Source organism: Amblyomma mixtum, chromosome 5, assembly GCF_055824585.1.
Source record: "Amblyomma mixtum isolate Tamu chromosome 5, ASM5582458v1, whole genome shotgun sequence".
Lineage (NCBI taxonomy): Eukaryota > Metazoa > Arthropoda > Arachnida > Ixodida > Ixodidae > Amblyomma > Amblyomma mixtum.
The window spans coordinates 18210266-18227363 of record NC_143016.1 but is presented as its reverse complement, the minus strand read 5'-3'; positions in this window follow the sequence as shown (position 1 = coordinate 18227363).

Here is a 17098-nt window from a genome sequence, read left to right as displayed (position 1 = left end):
ACAGGCACAATAACTTGTGTCTAGACAAAGAAAAACGTCAGGCTATACTAGAATTTGTGAAGGCTTAAATCTGGGCAAGCTTGATCGGAAAATTAACGGTGACAATAAGCTGAGCTTATATTTGCTTTTTACTGCTAAGATTCACAAGCCTGACTGCCTGCTAGGGTTATTATATCTGAGAACGGGAGATGACAGAAGCGCCTGGTAAAGTTTCTGCAAACTCACCTTAATGTACTAACAATTTACGGTGCCCTTTCAGCTGTAGGATTCCTAGCATGTTACTGAGTATCTGCACTACAGGCACAGCGACAGTTTTTTATTCTTTTCTGTCGACATAAATGACTCGTATTCCTCGATCCCTTATGAAGACCTGTTGAGCAGTGTCATAGATTGTATCGGGGCCTGCGGAGCGGTTCCGTTTCAAGATATGTAAGGTGTGGCAGTGAACAGTTTTTTAGAGTTACTCTCAACCTACTTTCCGAACTTTCCAACTCAAGCTTTGCGCGATTCGAAGAAAGTATCGTCTAACAAAAATGTGGTATTTGCATTGGTTCTCCGCGGCGCACTCAAAGAATGGTTACCCGTCGTTCACTTCAAAACAATGGCAGTGCGTTTCTTTTCGGTGAGGACACAATAAGTTTAAATCGACTGGAGAGGCTCTTTTTAAATCCTTGTGTTTTGGCTATAAAACCTTTTTTTTTTTTTGCTGCCGGTCGAAGATTCCAATAGCCAGAAAGAGCCGGAAAATCAGTTTTTATTGAGAACAATAATTCAATGACGTGGTTGTCAGTGTCCCTAAATGCTAATTACCCGAGAGGTCTTGCGACCATTCGTCAAGCGTGTGGCGACTACTAAATTAAAGGCAGCAGAGACGTTGCTCAAACACCGAAATTAGCTCACTTCAAAATTAATTTACTCCTACTAAACAAAACAAATTCTCAAGTGTCTGGAAGCCAAATTTCTCACGCGTATAATCATGACTTCACCTTTTCTGACAAGTAGTACATATTTAGTTTGTCGCGCTTCGCCAAATTTTCTTCGTACCCTTATTGTTTGAAGCTTGGGTTACTTAAGCAGTGTTGCTGTGACTTGCATTCAGCTATGTATGTACTTGCGGCCGTGCGCTTGAAGGTTTACTTTCCCTTCTTTAGAAGTCAGTGTTAACGACTGAAATGTTTCGTTTCAGAGGAAAGCGTGCGTTTTGCTCCTTCTTCGCTTTGTGGTGATCCCTCTTTTATTCACTTCTGCACTACTATGGCAGTAGACATACTTGTTTACCAGTCACTCCTTCACAAAACACACTGTTCATACAAGTGTTTTTCTTCATTTCTATTCTTTTATTAATATATGTGTAGCTTTTCGTTCAAAGATCTTGAGATAATTGCTACTTTTTAAGCATCGTGCTACAAGCATCAATGACCAATGAAAACACAGCCTTGAATTTCTCCAACTCTAATGGCGCTTTCTGGATCTTACTCGGTTCGTTCAGCAGATTGTAAGTCTTGTGCAAATTCTGAAGTGTTAGTTAACTAAAGGCTTGCTAGCATAAATAAAGAAATGAAACAAGGAGCAAAAATTGCAATTGCTTATGGCAAGCGTGAGAGCTTGCAAATTCAGAATAAATGGATCAATCACCTCGCGCTCTTTGAGTCTCCAGGAAATTGTTATCTAAGCTTTAGAAAAGTTCGAATCAGCTGCGCGACAAGATATAGGGCGTTTTCACGCGTTCCCAAAGACGTGTTTATTGCAGCGCCGTGATCGAAATTCTTCAAAACCGGGTACCCGACGACTCATTTGTATTTGCCCTTATTTTTAGACAGATTACGTTATCAATTTCTTGAGCTCGCTTTCCTTCCAAGAAATGGGCGCACATCAGTACATGAATGCGAGCTCTTAATACATTATTACTTTAAACGTTCAATTATTTTTCATGTTTTTTTCTAAACTTTTGTTTCTCGTTTTTTTCGGGACTTTAAAATAAATGAGACGTTGTTTGAATTGTCTTGTTTTTCAGGAAATGATCACACGTCTCTGCCGGACAAATAACAGATAAACATTCTTTTAATTGTGCAAATATCAATTTTCATTGAATGCGCTCTGCTTGCCATGTCTCAATATCTAATACTAAACACAGTGTGAACTCAGAACTCTCTCTGTATTCTGTGCAAGCAACAAGGCTTACTCAGATAAAGTACACAGAATGAAGGACGCACACTCCCCCTGACGCGCTCGTGCGCTGCCTCGACATGCTCCCCAAACTAGGGGCGAGATCAAACGACTGCTGAAGTACCTGAAAGACATACACAGTGTGCACCACCTGCAAAACGCGAAACTCTCAAAATTCTCCACGACACTTAAGGTTTCAACGAAGAACAAACACAGGGGTTCGTTTTCCGGCACTCTGCTCTCGTAGAGGGCTTGGAGTGGCGTGGATTTTGGCCTCGTCGCACACCGAGCGAGGACCGCAAGGGCTCTTATTGAAGAACGACAGCGCCATCCACAGGTGAACGGGAAGTACTTTGCCCTTGCCAGTGCCAGGACTCAATATGGATAGTGTACTCAGAAGGGAACTGAACATGAGGGCCTCGTTGTGCATTGCAAGGATGAAGTTAAACACGAATCATCCTAGAAGTGTAGAGCTTGGAAATTTAATTAAGCGCCGAGTCTAGGATTATCGGAATAGACCTGAAAGCTCACTTTGCCTTTACCTGACAAGGGTCTCATCTCAAGTACGTTGCTCGTAGTGACCTTCCCCGCAGAACACATCCCGAAGTGTGAAGTGGTGAATCATGACCCAGTTGTTACTCCGAGCATTAGTAATAGATACTATATGTTCTGACTGTTTCAAGCGTCTTTGTTTTGATAATATTGTTTAAACCGGGCTACAAATTCTGAATTTTCACGCTAACAATCAGAATCAACCTCGTGTTGTGCCGTTTTCGCTATTCAGCAAAAGTATAGTTCGCGCTGCAATGTTTTGTACTGGTTTATAGACCATTCCCTCATCCTACGCTCATTAAAAACCACTGAAACAGCACCGTAGGCATAAACTACGTCAGCAGGCATAGACTACTTCGGATATCAGGAAGGTAAAGAGTAACAGCGCATCACGGTGCAGAGAGATTTCTTATATACTGGGCATTGATCAAAAAATGTTAAACTTACTGCATCGTGTTGGCGAAATTCTAGTGATGCGGAATTAGATACTCGCTTTTCCTTTGCTTTCCTTCGTGCACAATTTCTAAATTTTTTTGGCAGTGTTTATCCGCACTACCATCTGGCTACATCCTTACTGAAGGTTAAAGAGCCCTGAGGCGGGGCGTCAGCTGTGCTATACACTGCCGCCCGACGTTTCTCCGTACCAGCCTGCGTCGGTCTCTATGATCGGCTGGTTAAATTCAGTGGCATGTGTGTTAAATCCTTGTGAAACCTTTCAAATGACATGCCTGTAAATGAGCGCCCCAGCAATGGGAACTGGAGCGGAGACCATCATGACAGCTGCCTCGAGCCCTTCAGCAGTCACTTATGCTCTCAATGTGATGCGACAGAGTTGAAAAGTGAGCTTCAATCATGCTCGCGCCAAATTATTGTCGTATGCGTAGAGCAACACTGTTTTCTCTAACGCAACTATACCTCAAACCTTCTCTGAGTTTCTACTGTCGTGAGAGCTGTGCAATCATCCCTTCGTTTTGGGGGCGAAAACATATTAGCCATTATTTCAGTCAACAGTGTGGCAAAAGGCCAACTGTCAAGCACAACTCTAACGAAGTACGCTCCCAATGTCAGCTAAGAGTCTTCAACCAGGAAGTTTAAATCAAGCATTATCTACTTGAACTATCGTTGGTACCTCTTAGCCTCGTGGAAAAGGCAAAAGAAAAATGCTTCCTCTAAACTTTTGAAACAACTTTTCCAGTACTTGCCACTGTACATGCCAAAGCAACGCCATTGTTTCCATGGGCCGCATCACTGAAGTGGTATACTAGCCATCACTTTTCTTTACTAACAAAAATCTCAGTAGACCAATGAGAGAGAGAGAAACTCTTTAATAAAATACAGAGAATTTAGCCGGCGTTTAAAAATCGCTGGCATGCTACTCTGCGTAGGGAGGGGAATTTGGGAGATAAAGACAGAAGGAGAGCAGTGTAGAGAGCGCTCGACCCAACGATTTCTAGCTCTTACGGAGAAATGCAATCCTCAGAAGCGATAGTTGCTTTCTTCTGAAGGAGCGAAGCGAAAAAAATGTGCGGCGCGCGTACAACAAATTTGATTTTCTTTACTTTTTTACTGGTTTCTTCTTCTTACAACTGTAAGGTTGGATTTATTTGGAAAATCTTCGGAGGGGAGCCGGACCAACAGCAGTCTATCAGCTAGTCAAGCCAGGAGCGTGCACCAGGCAATGGCCATGCGCCTCGCGCGTACGACCGTCGTCTTCCTTACACAACAATCATGTTCTAGCAGTTTCAGGCCGGAAACGTTGCCGTAAACAAAAATCGAGTAGCTAATAGAACAAGCTAGACGCGACCAGAATTCTGCGATTCCGAAAGTAGAGCAGAACTCTGACGCTGGCTGCAAAGAAGCGCGGTTGCGAGCACGCGCGACTGTTCCTCGCCGGAAATTAACCGCGGAAGCCGAAAACGGCCCGCTCGCCCGCAATCTCTCTGCGCGCGTTGAAAGCGCTGAACAGCTGCAATGCTGTGATGATTTTCTTTCTCTCTACATTCGACTTACCCAGCTGTACAGAGTATGCAACAACAGAAGAGCCACATCAGCGTCTGCAACCCCCCCCCCCCCCCCCCCAACCAACTCCCCGTGTTTCCCAACACACCTCACTTCTTTATTTTTTCGCGCCATACTGAAAGAAGAATTTGGCAGGAAGAGTGCTCAGCTTCGCGTACATCTGCTTTTCACCCCCCATGCTGACAAGACCAAGCTGAGAGCCATTGCTAAACGCATTTCTTGACAGGCTTAGGCGAATGCTTTTCCCTAAAGCGGCAGCATCGCCGACACAACCACTCGGCTGGCGTCGCTTGCGGTCCGTTTTCTCAGTTGCGGATCGCGCCAAAACGCAATTGTCAAAAGCTGACCCACATGCACTTCTGTTACGTTTCGCCTTCGTCGTGGGGAAGAAAACGGCATGGCTGAAGCGGAACGCCGACTGGCCCCGAGACGCGCGTTGGGTGAGCGCCTGGATTGCCCACGGAAGCCGCGTCCGTCTGCCCGGATGAAGTTTTGAGCGAGCGTCTCCCCTACACCGCGTGCGAAAGCACGTTCAAACGCATGAAATGCGCGGGAACGCCGCTCGTGGACATTTAAGCGTCTGCGCTACGTGGATGGCACCTTTCTCCCTCTCCCAACACGTGACGGCGGCGTGATCCCCCAGGAGTGTGTGTGTGTGTGTGTGTGATTGGTGCCGCAGGGAACTTCCTTCCTCGGCAGGCCCGGCCTCCATCTAGGGAACTTAGGGAAAGGGAACACTTTAAAACCTCGGCAGCGAACCAGCCGAGAGGCTCTCATCAGATGGTCTCATCATGTGCTTTCATCATGCAGCGTTCCAGCATTGAGCGTCTCGTCACCGAGTTCACTTGTAAATAATGTAAATTTAATTGTATAAAGTTTTCTCTCCTTGCCTTTCCCGCATCCTCGTCTCCGACCTCCCTCATTCCCTCTCCAGCACGCCCATGCTACCCTGATCTTTAACACTTCACAACAGTCGCCTGGAAAGCATGCCTTCAGAGGCTACACTGCAAATATGCAGGATTCAGGTCATTCGTGCTATTGATATCAGTTCGTTTTGCAAATGTAGCCTTTGAGGCCAACGCAAAAACTGTATTTAGATTTGATACGGATCGCAGAAACAGAATATTGGTCTTGACTCTCAGTAGAAAGAGTACGTAAAAATTACCTCCCCTCTTTTGGAACAGTCAAATGACTTCAACTCATACACGTGAGATGCGCACTACCTAACGCTCCATTCTAAGCTAAAAAATCTGAAACAACGAAGAAACTTGCCGCACAGAATACGGTCATTAACAGTTTCAGCAAGATACAACATACAAAAAGGAATTTGCCTGCAATATTATTGTTTAAACGCGCTGCAACCAGCGCAATTACAATGCACAAGATATGGCGCCCAAACGTAGTCTTTGTCACTTTACAGTATGAGAAAATAATCTATAAATTGTGCGCTAGCGGCAGTAATCGTATCTATCGGTGAAAACCTCACTCGAACTGATATTTTGCGACACAAAGAAGTGCAGGAAAGTAACGCCATTTTCGGCTAGAAGAAAACACCTAATGAAAACAATTTTCTCCTATGGCGCAGACATATAACGAAGGCAGAAAAAGGTGACCTTCGTCATTTTCTATTTCATGAGCGGTACACTTTTATTGGTGTGAAAGGGATAACGTACTGTGAAAAGCAGGCTTTATTTCCACATAAAAGAATACATTCGCAAGCGCATGCTCAACGAATGAAGGGGCATAATAGAGAGTTTTAGTATTGCGGGCTTTGCGTAATTGCGTGCATAGCGGAATAGCGGATCCAGAGTGCGCATGCGCAGAACGCTAGAGAGTTTTAGTATAGCGTTAGCGTGATAGCGGACCTAAGGGAAATTACGTTAGCGTGCCGCAAGCAACTTATCCCCACAGACAGTTTTAGTGTAGCGTTTTGAAAACGCTAAACGCCATCTGCTTGACATGGATGCCAACGCTATTTCCCCGTTAGCGTTCTGCGTATGCGCACTCTGGACCCACTATTCCGCTATGCACGCAATTACGCAAAGCCCGCAACTAAAACTCTCTAGCAGCTAACGGGGAAATATCGTTAGCGTACGCACGCAATTTTCGGAATTTAGCGTTGCGGCAGTTTCGGCTTTTGCGCCCTTAGCGTGGAAACATGGCGGCGTCCTTTCAAGCGACAGCCGCCCGCTTCAGCCGATTCAGCAGCTCTTGCGATTGCGGTCGGCATGTTTACCGGCAACTACTGGTGTTTTTGCTTTTCGCTATGACTTACCTTGCTTCGACGATAAAGTTTAAGCTGCAATTCAGCCCAGTATTTGAGATACGCTCTCGACTCTGGAGCGCGCAAGCCTAATGTAACCTCAAGCTGCACTGCTACCGTCTGCAACGGCCCGAAACGCAGCAGAAACCTAGCAAAAACGTCTGGAGCAAGACAAAAATAGATTTGGAGCCTTTTCGCGGTGTTTTATGGACTTAAATTATGTAAAGAGAGTTTATATTAAATTTACAAAAGTTTTTTACCATGAGACGTCATGTGATGGCAAATATTCTTGCTCCACCGGCTTGTAGTTAACATTGCCTTTACTAGATGGCGCCACCGTTTTACGTTTCTATTTCATTTTTTTTTTCAATTTCGGGGTCATTTTGCAGACGAAAATGAACGCTGCACTAATAATTCGTTTAAAAAACTCGGAAATACACTTCGGCAAGTTAGCGGCAATGTCAACCATTTTAGAAGGACCGTTGGCATCCATGTCAAGCAGATGGCGTTTACCGTTTTCAAAACGCTACACTAAAACTGTCTGTGGGGATAAGTCGCTTCTGGCACGCTAACGAAATTTCCCTTAGGTCCGCTATCACGCTAACGCTATACTAAAACTCTCTAATGTATTTTTATTGGGCAAGCGTCGGATTCATTGCACCGTCGTCTCCACCTTCCATACCGTTTAAAGTGCCTAACCAACGGAGAGGCGGAGAGGTTGGGTGAGGCTTCAAAGAATAAAAAAAACGATGCCTTAGAAGCTGCGCCGGAATAGTGAAGTGGCTAAGCCGAACGAAAAATCGAAAACCTTCCGAGAAAAAATAAATTTCCCAGCTCATGTGGCTGGGCATAGGGACCCTCTAACTTGAACAGATGTGACCTTAAATGCCGGAATGCAATATCACAAGTCAAGGAAAACTGTGAGCTTTGAGGAAATAATAAACACTGCCGCTTTCTTCACATCTTGAGATAAAAACCGGTGTGTAGGGACGGCCTTTGGCGGCAGGGTGTCACAAGTAGAAGCGCTTACCCGTTCGACGTCTGATAATAGTAAAATTGTGAGTCAGTCCCGATAACTTCAAGGAACGTTGAGGACAAGCGCATCCGATTTTTCTCAAGGAAAATAGATTCTTTCACGCTCTCTTGTACGGTCATGTGTTCCCGGCAGGAAAAGACGTATTTAGTGGGGAGAAAACCACGCCTTAGCAGTTCCGGCCACACAGTTCAAACTTTCACGTCTACACTGAAAAGCAGACCCGAGATAACCGCCGTCGAGTCAATGGTGGGGTAGCCTAGCATCTGGAATCCGTACCGAAAACACTGTGTCGACGCGCCGTAGATTTTCGGTGATAGCTACCCCTGTATATAATTTGTAGGTCTTTTATACAGCCTATAGAGTCTCCTTTTCTTGGAGACAGTGGTCTCAATATGATTATAACGTGGTAATTAATCGATACCCACCAACCTCATTTTGTTCTCAGTTTTCCTTCGATTAAAAAATTACACAAAGTAAGTCAGTGAGCGCACAAAAAGTACTTGAAGGTAGGAGGTCATCGCGCTTTTATAGTTCACACCTGAATGACCTGCTCTCAGGGAAAACAGAACGGCAAAAATTTAAATCACCAGTTGTGTCCCTCGAGCTTTGGAGATGGCGACAGAACGGAACACAGCCCGGCCTACTTAGGCCGTTTATATATATATATATATATATTGTGACGAAGACGACGCTGGCAGTGGCGCGGGACGAAGCGCTCGCTCTAGGCCAGCGGCCATTAAACCATCTCATAGCCATGGTTCACCACGTCTCATTCTTCGGCTGGCCGCCGCGTAACATTTGGTGTGAGGTGCTGGGGTCACTTCATCGCCATCCTGGTCCCGGAGCTTCGGTGTCCTGCGCCTGCCGTGGACGTCGGCCGTGAGTGCCTGGTCCGCGCCGCCCGGCCATGCCCCAGCCCGTCCGACCTGAACCGACCTCGCCGCTCACCCCAGCCCCGTCCCCCGCCCGGACCACAAGACACGACGACCCAAGACACGACGACCCAAGACCCGACCGACCCGAGACCCCACCGACCCGAGACCCCACCGACCCGAGACCCTACCGACCCAAGACCGAAGACCCACACTTGAAGACACCGCCCCCCTACCCCTGCCGTCCGGTGCGTCCAAGGACCTCGGCCGTCAGCTCCTGGCACCCTCCGGCCCGGATGCTTCGTGGACCGGGACTCATTCTCTCATCTTTCTCATCGTGGCGGCCAGCACTGCACTATCTTCTACATATTGTTCGATCCTTCACTCAAGACCATCGCCATTTCGCCGTCTGTTCGTCACCGATCGGGACGATCGCTCGGAGGCCCCGGGTAGTGTGACGAAGACGACGCTGGCAGTGGCGCGGGACGAAGCGCTCGCGCTAGGCCAGCGGCCATTAAACCATCTCATAGCCATGGTTCACCACGTCTCATTCTTCGGCTGGCCGCCGCGTAACAATATATATATATATATATATATATATATATATATATATATATTGTTACGCGGCGGCCATGACCTAGATGCTGAGTTAGAGAAATTTTCGGAGTGAAATTGCTTTACTCGATCATATTGGTGGACCTAGCTAGAATTATATATATATATATATATATATATATATATATATATATTTAGCTGGGACACCTTGTATATATATATATATATACAAGGTGTCCCAGCTAAATGTAACCAAGCTTTAAAAAAAGACGAAGTGCCCTAGCCCAGTGAGACCAACTGAGGGTTGTTGCCAGTCACGTGTCCTAGTCTGCACTATTTTATGCGAAGCATACTACTTTAGCTACCGCTTCAGCCCTTCCCCGTGATTATGCGCCTCCAAATCACGTGATACATGACGTCACACCACGTGACACGATGACGTCACGACAGTAGAGAAACGGGGGCCCATCTCGCGCCGTCGCTGTGGTTGTGCGCCTCAAAATCACGTGATACATGACGTCACACCACGTGACACGATGACGTCACGACAGTGGAGAAACGGGGGCCCAACTCGCGCCGTCGCTGTGGTTGCGCGCCTCCAAATTACGTGACACGATGATGCCACACCACGTGACACGATGACGTCACGGCAGTGGAGAAACGGGGGCCCACCTCGCGCCGTCGCTGTGGTTGTGCGCCTCCAAATCACGTGATACATGACGTCACACCACGTGACACGATGACGTCACGACAGTGGAGAAACGGGGGCCCAACTCGCGCCGTCGCTGTGGTTGCGCGCCTCCAAATTACGCGACACGATGATGCTTCGCATTCTTCAGGCTTAACCAAGTTAAGCCTCAGCCGTTTTTCTATTATACAAACGATTAATTAGCAGACACTAATCAGCTAACTTCTTAATTATTGCCTACAGGAAGAAAGTGTCAATGCAGGAGTTGTAGATCCCATAAAAAAAGAACCGTTTGCCGTGTTTGCAGCCAAGTACCACTAATACAGCTTCTTCTATTTGACTTAAAAGAAAGCCCGCGAAATACAAAAAGAACCACGTGATAGGGAAGCAGTTTCAGCGCCCCCAGACGACCGGCCAAGCAACGACATTCGCTTATCTTTGCAACGTTGTCCCGCACGGGGTTCGGCGTTTTGCGATGTTTGCGAGATATACGCCAGCAACTCTCGCATCGACGCTAAGGCGACCGTTTCTTCAGCGCGTGACGGTGCAAGTTAGCGGCACGGCCACATTCCTATCACCCGAGGCAAAGTTACGCGTGAAAAAGCCCTCCATGCGAGCCGAGCTTCCCTTCATTCAGAAGCCGTGCCCGCTCACTTTCCATGACGCATAAGCAGTTCCTGGCGCATATCTCGCCACCACCTCAAAACGCCGAACCCTGTTCGGGACAGCGTTGCAAACATAAGCGGATGTCGTTGCTTGATCGCTCGTTTGGGAGCGCTGAAACTGTCCCTATCACGTGGTTCTTTTTGTATTTCGCGGGCTTTCTTTTAAGGCAAATAAAAAAAGGTGTATCACTGGTACTTGGCTGCAAACACGGCAAACGGTTATTTTTTTATGGGATCTACAACTCCTGCATTGACACTTTCTTCCTGAAGGCAATAATTAAAAAGATAGCTAATTAGTCTCTGCTAATTAATCACGTTTGAATAATAAAAAAAATACTGCAGACTAGGACACGCGACTGTCAACAATCCTCAGTTGGTCTCACTGGGCTAGGGAACATCCTCTTTTTTACAAGGTTGGTTACATTTAGCTGGGACACTCTTTATATATATATATATATATATATATATATATATATATATATATATATATATATATGATAGAAGTTAAAGTAAGGTTAGAAGGTATATATATGGAAGACTGTCGCTTCTAGAGGTTGCCATGGTGTCTTCTCTTTTTCGGGGCTTCTGGAAGAGGGACTGAGCATGAACGAGGTGTAAAGAAAAAAAAATCGAGTTGCCCCGACCGAACAAACGCCGAAGACGCCCGGCGATCTATAGTAACAGTTTCTTTACGTTACGCTTTCATGTCATTTTCTTCTCGCCTGGAAGCGGAGTCCTGCATTTTTGCAAGGCGTAGAAAGAAAAAAATAAAGAGACGCTTGTCTGACGAGACTTTTCGCGCCGTGTGTGTTATCACATCAGAGGAAGGGAGCTGAATCCGACTCGTAGGAGGTTGCAGAGGAACGGATGCTCAACGACAGCTTACTGAATTTTGCGTTTGTCGATTTCTTCTCCAAGAAACGCCTTTGACGGCGCTAACAGCAGTATGATTTGAAGTGTGATGTATATATTCGCTTCACTCCTGCCTTTTCCTCTTCCTCTCGCCAGCACGTCTTTCTTCTTATCGATGCTTCAAGACAAAGAAGTGGGAGAGATAGTCGCAACTCGCTACATTTTACCAAAGATTAAGCAACTGAAATATCAAAACAAATATCAAATCATCTGTACCCCCTGTGCAGGAAACGTTATCGACTTAATTGTGAAACTTTTTTCCCAATTAAACAATCAGCTAGCACAATTCTTCTAAAATACTTCACGCCAGGGATAGTTTGTTCAAGACGCCACCTCTGCCGTTGCGAAGATAAGCATTGCTAGTAAGTTCCAGGGCTTAGGAAAATCTTGCAGAGACATTCTCCGCACTTGACCAACTGTAAAATAAAGGAAGTGTCCATGTGCTGTGATTAAACTATCATTTGCGTGTGTGTAACAGTACCGAGACTATTCTGGTGATCTGTTATGAAGATATTGTACATATTTGTTATTTCATGCATTCTCTTGTTATTGTTTTACTGCTGTCTGCCATCGCCGTGCCAAGCCGCCACTGGAGATGGGAGCTTTGTCAAGCCGCGTGCGCGGCTTTTTTTCCTTTCTCCTCAGCCATTGTACATGACTGAAATAAATGCACTGAACTGAACTGAAATGTACTCCAAGTGTGATCTTCAAATAAGCTCTGAGACCGCTCTAAAACTGCAACCTAATTGCTACTACTACTAGAATTCGCCTACTGAACTTTGCTACCAGAATTTTGCTGCTGGAATTTTTCTGCCTAAATTTTTATCACCCTACCAATCTCCAGGTTTTATCATTTTCGCAAACCACCTTCCGGTACTTTGTCTTTTCTGTTATGTTACAATTTGTTTCTGCCTCATGCATCATACTTTAGTGGTACGGGAGACCGCCTCGCTTTTTTGTATGTCACACTACAACCTACCCGTACAAGACTCAGAGTATGTATAGATATCGGTTGCTGTTATTTTTTTTATGCTTGACGTATACGTTACGCTGCCGTGAATGCATAGTAATGTTATTCGGCTGCGGATTGTTCCGCACGATTTTTATTCTGTTTAGCCTCTTATAATACCTGCGATGGAAGCCCAAACTGGTTCTTTGGGCCGCCTTGATAAATTGAACCATGACACACAATATACAGGTGTGAACGTTTCCGGCTTTCTCTCCCACTGTTCCAGACGACGCTAACATAAACCTGTGATGGAGCGCTTGTTGAACCCAGTAGCCGGTAAATATTGTTCACTTACCTTTTGCTCGTATAAGAGAAAGGTGAAGGCACCTTAGAGGGTTGAGGTCATGCTCGTGTCCGAGTCTCCCACTCATCTCACCCTTCTAATTGAGCACATTGCGTGCTGTGTTGAGCTTCTACGATAGCAGGATGCAGGTGCGATCAATCATGCATGCGTCAGGACGTTGCCATTTATGTTTTTATGTTTCTATATGTGGCTTGTCACAAGAGAAAAAACAGGGGGGGGGGGGGGGGGCTTCTGGGAAGAGAACAGGTGGCAATGCGTGGAGCATGAAAATTCTGCCCTCTGTGCTAGAGTAACATGAGTGTATAGCTTTCTGAAGAAATGCACATGAGCAATCCTTACGAGAGGTCGAATTTCTGAACTGCTCCTTAGAGAGAAAAATTGCGACTGCAGCTCACCTGCAAAAAAAAAAACACCTTGTTCACGCTTGTGTTAGCCTTTCCTTAGCCTATCCTTCCTCTTGTGTCGTGTTCCGTAGCGCTCAGTTAACCTGTCAAACCTATCCTTAGGCCTGCTTTACCGCACGCTTAGAAACTGTCGGCGTATTGAGCAGCTTTTTTTGAAAAGAGTTTATTTATTTATTTATTTATTTATTTATTTATTTATTTATTTATTTATTTATTTATTTATTTATTTATTTATTTATTTATTTATTTATTTATTTATTTATTTATTTATTTATTTATTTATTTATTTATTTATTTATTTATTTATTTATTTATTACCATACCTTCAAGGCCCCAGGGGGCTTACAGGAGATAAAAGAAGAAACGTAGTCATAACCTAGGAAACCAAAAACAGAATGTAATGCAACAAAGAAACCCGTAAGCTTACACAAGATAAAAGATCACATTAGATAACAAGGCAGATTAGTCAAACAATGTTTTTAGCAGCTGTTTAAAAAAAAACATGTATCAGAAATATCGGCTACCACGATGGGCAGGTGGCTCCAATCGCTGACCGTCTTCGGTATAAATGAGTTAAAATATGCATTGGTCCGGCAGTATGGAACGCGAACCCTATGGCGATTATCTGTTTGAGGTGATATGAAAGATGGCGCAGACAGAAGATCCCGCTTTAGCTGGTGATTGTGGTAGTAAATTTTGTGAAAAGTTAGCACTCGCGAGAGTTTTGTACGAAGGCAAAGGCTAGAAAGGTACAAAGTAATTTTAATTTCAGTAACGCTAGCAGTGTGGGATGGCCCATTTTGACGGGTATGGGTCATCTCTTCTGTACGTATGTTCACTCGGCTGGCGTTTAGTAACTGAACCTGGGCATCCCCTTATGTCTTCTTCTAAACAACTGTCTTTTTCATCTTATAAATGCACTAAACGCTAAGGTAGCATTCATACTGCGCGAAACATAGTTTTTTGTGTGTGCGCGCGGGTGTGCGTCTGTGCGTGCGTGTGTGAATGTGTGCGTGCGTGTGCGTGCGTGTGCGTGCGTGTGCGTGCGTGTGCGTGCGTGTGCGTGCATGCGCGTGCGTGTGCGTGCGTGTGTGTGTGTGTGCTTGTGTCCATGCTTGCGTGCGCTTGTTTTTGGAGCTCTTGTTGTACGTATCAGTGAGCCTTTACACGTGGTCATTGTTTCCTTCAGCTGAACGAGGAACGGCTTATTTGTAATTGAGCGGTCTGCTACCGGGTTCGCCAGTGTAGTTGCACTGCGGCCGTCGAAAGTAAGTTCTGTATTAGTGGTTTGTGTCCACGCATTTAGCATTGGTCTTAGGGTGAGACCACAGCTTCCTCCGGTGTTGGGGCCGCGATGGAGCGCTTCGTTGTCATCTTGCATGGTGGCAACACTATGAGGAGGATTGGTCACATCATTGCGAACTTTTCTTTGTGTGCGGCGTCTTCTTGGTACATAGGGAGTCATCGGTGCAGCATTTTCGTCGTTTTACCAACAAGTAACCTCGTGTCGATAGGTTGCTGTATTTAGTCTCCATATCCTTCACGGGGGCTGGGAGAGCTCTCTTTTAACGGCCGCTGCGTTACTTGTGAGATCCGGCCAGCGGCAGCGTATTCGTGGTGGGATAGGAGTATGCTTGTTTCGGTCTAAGCCCAAATTAGCGAATGTGTGACAAAAGCGGCTGAAGTGCCCCACAGCCCTGAACGAGGCAAGGTATGCCCGTTTTCGTAATTTCTCTCTACAGAGACTACGACACAAACGAAAAACTGTTGCTGATAGTGGTGGTGCAGTAATAAAGCTTGTCGAAGTGATTTCAGCGCACTAGGACAACATGTTAAATCCATGCTAGTTCCTGCATTAGCAGAATACATGGAAGCTGGTGTGCTTTTTTTACATGGCGGTGAAAAATATATGCTGTAATCTGCTTGAGATGATGATGCTATTTTGCATGGCATACAGTGCAATAAAAATTTTGGGGCTTTCTCAACCGCATTCTTAAAAAAATACGATAGCGTTCAGATTGCCTGCTATGAATTCTACATAAGTGTCTAGTGTTCTTTTGCAATTTTCCCGCCAAATCCTGTTTAAACCAGTTTCGATGCCGTTATATGGTATGCATGAGTTATCACTTTCCATTGCGTTATAATCAGGGATTATACTAATATGCTCAACTACTCCACCTTTGTTCACCCTAGAATCATCATTAATCCATCTCAATCTATTTTCTGGTGTTGGCCTACACCCAAAATTTTCTGTATCCTTTGGAATTTCTGGGAGTGGTCCAACTTGAAAATTTTGGTGTTCCTCAGATTTTCAAATTTCGTAGTGTCTTATGATTGGTTTACTGGTGGTCACGCAGTCTTTATATCACGAGCCTCTCAGTCGCATTGTCAGATCGCAGAGAATCCTTATACCATTACTGGCGCAGTGGTGCAGCGGTTAAGCTATGCGCCACTTTCCCGGCAAGTGGCTGTGCAAAACACAGCCACCGCTGGGGCTTGTGAAAACCAGGTTGCTCTTCCCGAGCTCCAGTAAGGCACATGCGCAGTGTCTTGGTGGACAGACGACAGTTGCGTTGAATTGCTCAACGGTGGGCCGTTTTCTCACAGCCCGGCGTGCAACTTGAGATGACGGACAACATGTTAAATGTTGTCCTTAACTCTCTGGTCAGACATGGTCATGTGATGTCTTTGGACCATTTAGGAAATTTCGTGACAGAGAAGTCGGAATTTTTCTGAGATGACAACCTAAATTCCATTGCGCTAAAAAACAGCAAATGCAAAACAGTATATGCAAAACAGCACTACTATTGTGCCGCATAGCTTGAGGCGCAGGGGCGAGTTCAAATCTTGCAAAACATTTAAGAGGGTTGGCAGAACCTTTACTCCTGCATGCTTCCTTATGCTTCCTTTTTTTTTTATCTGGTGAGAGGTATTGTGATCGTTTTTCTGCGAAACTTCTTTTTATGCTTTAGCGTCTGGGTAATCGGCATGGCTGATAGACCTTGCTTCCCATATCGAGCTGAAATAGCACGAACTCGTACCTTACCCTTTGATCTTCATGTCTTCCTCACACAGAAGACAACATAGACGTTCCACTTTAGTAAACGACCTTACCCGAGGTCATTTCATGCTTATTCTGCCGTCAGCATCGGTCTGCGAAATTTTTCTGTAGTGAGGTCGACCACAGAAAATCGGCTCTTAAAAAGGAAGCGTCAGAAAATACAGAGCTGCTCATGAAGTATACGAGCCTGAAGGGTGCGTGCGACAACACAGCATGCCCGTAAAGGTTAGCTTCCCAAGTACAAGCTTAACGTCGCAGGATATGTTATCGCTGCCACGTTAGTGGCTATCTTACAATGCCTTTATTTTAGAACATGCAGGGAACAAATGAGCGCCTGTTCCTATGGTTCCTTTTTTAGTCTAGGTAGTATGAATTTGGTTCCAACAATAAGAACATGCTACGTTCTCTCAGAAGGATACATGTTTCTTAGGAGTGAATCAACAGCTTAAAAACAGTATCTCTTGCTAGTCGTAGGGCTTCATTAGGGCTGCGACATGCTATATTTGAGTGCGGTCAAGATGGCACTCTTGTGCAGCTGATATTTTCGTGCGCACTTACCTGTGCTTACAAAAGCAAAGCTATGAATATCATC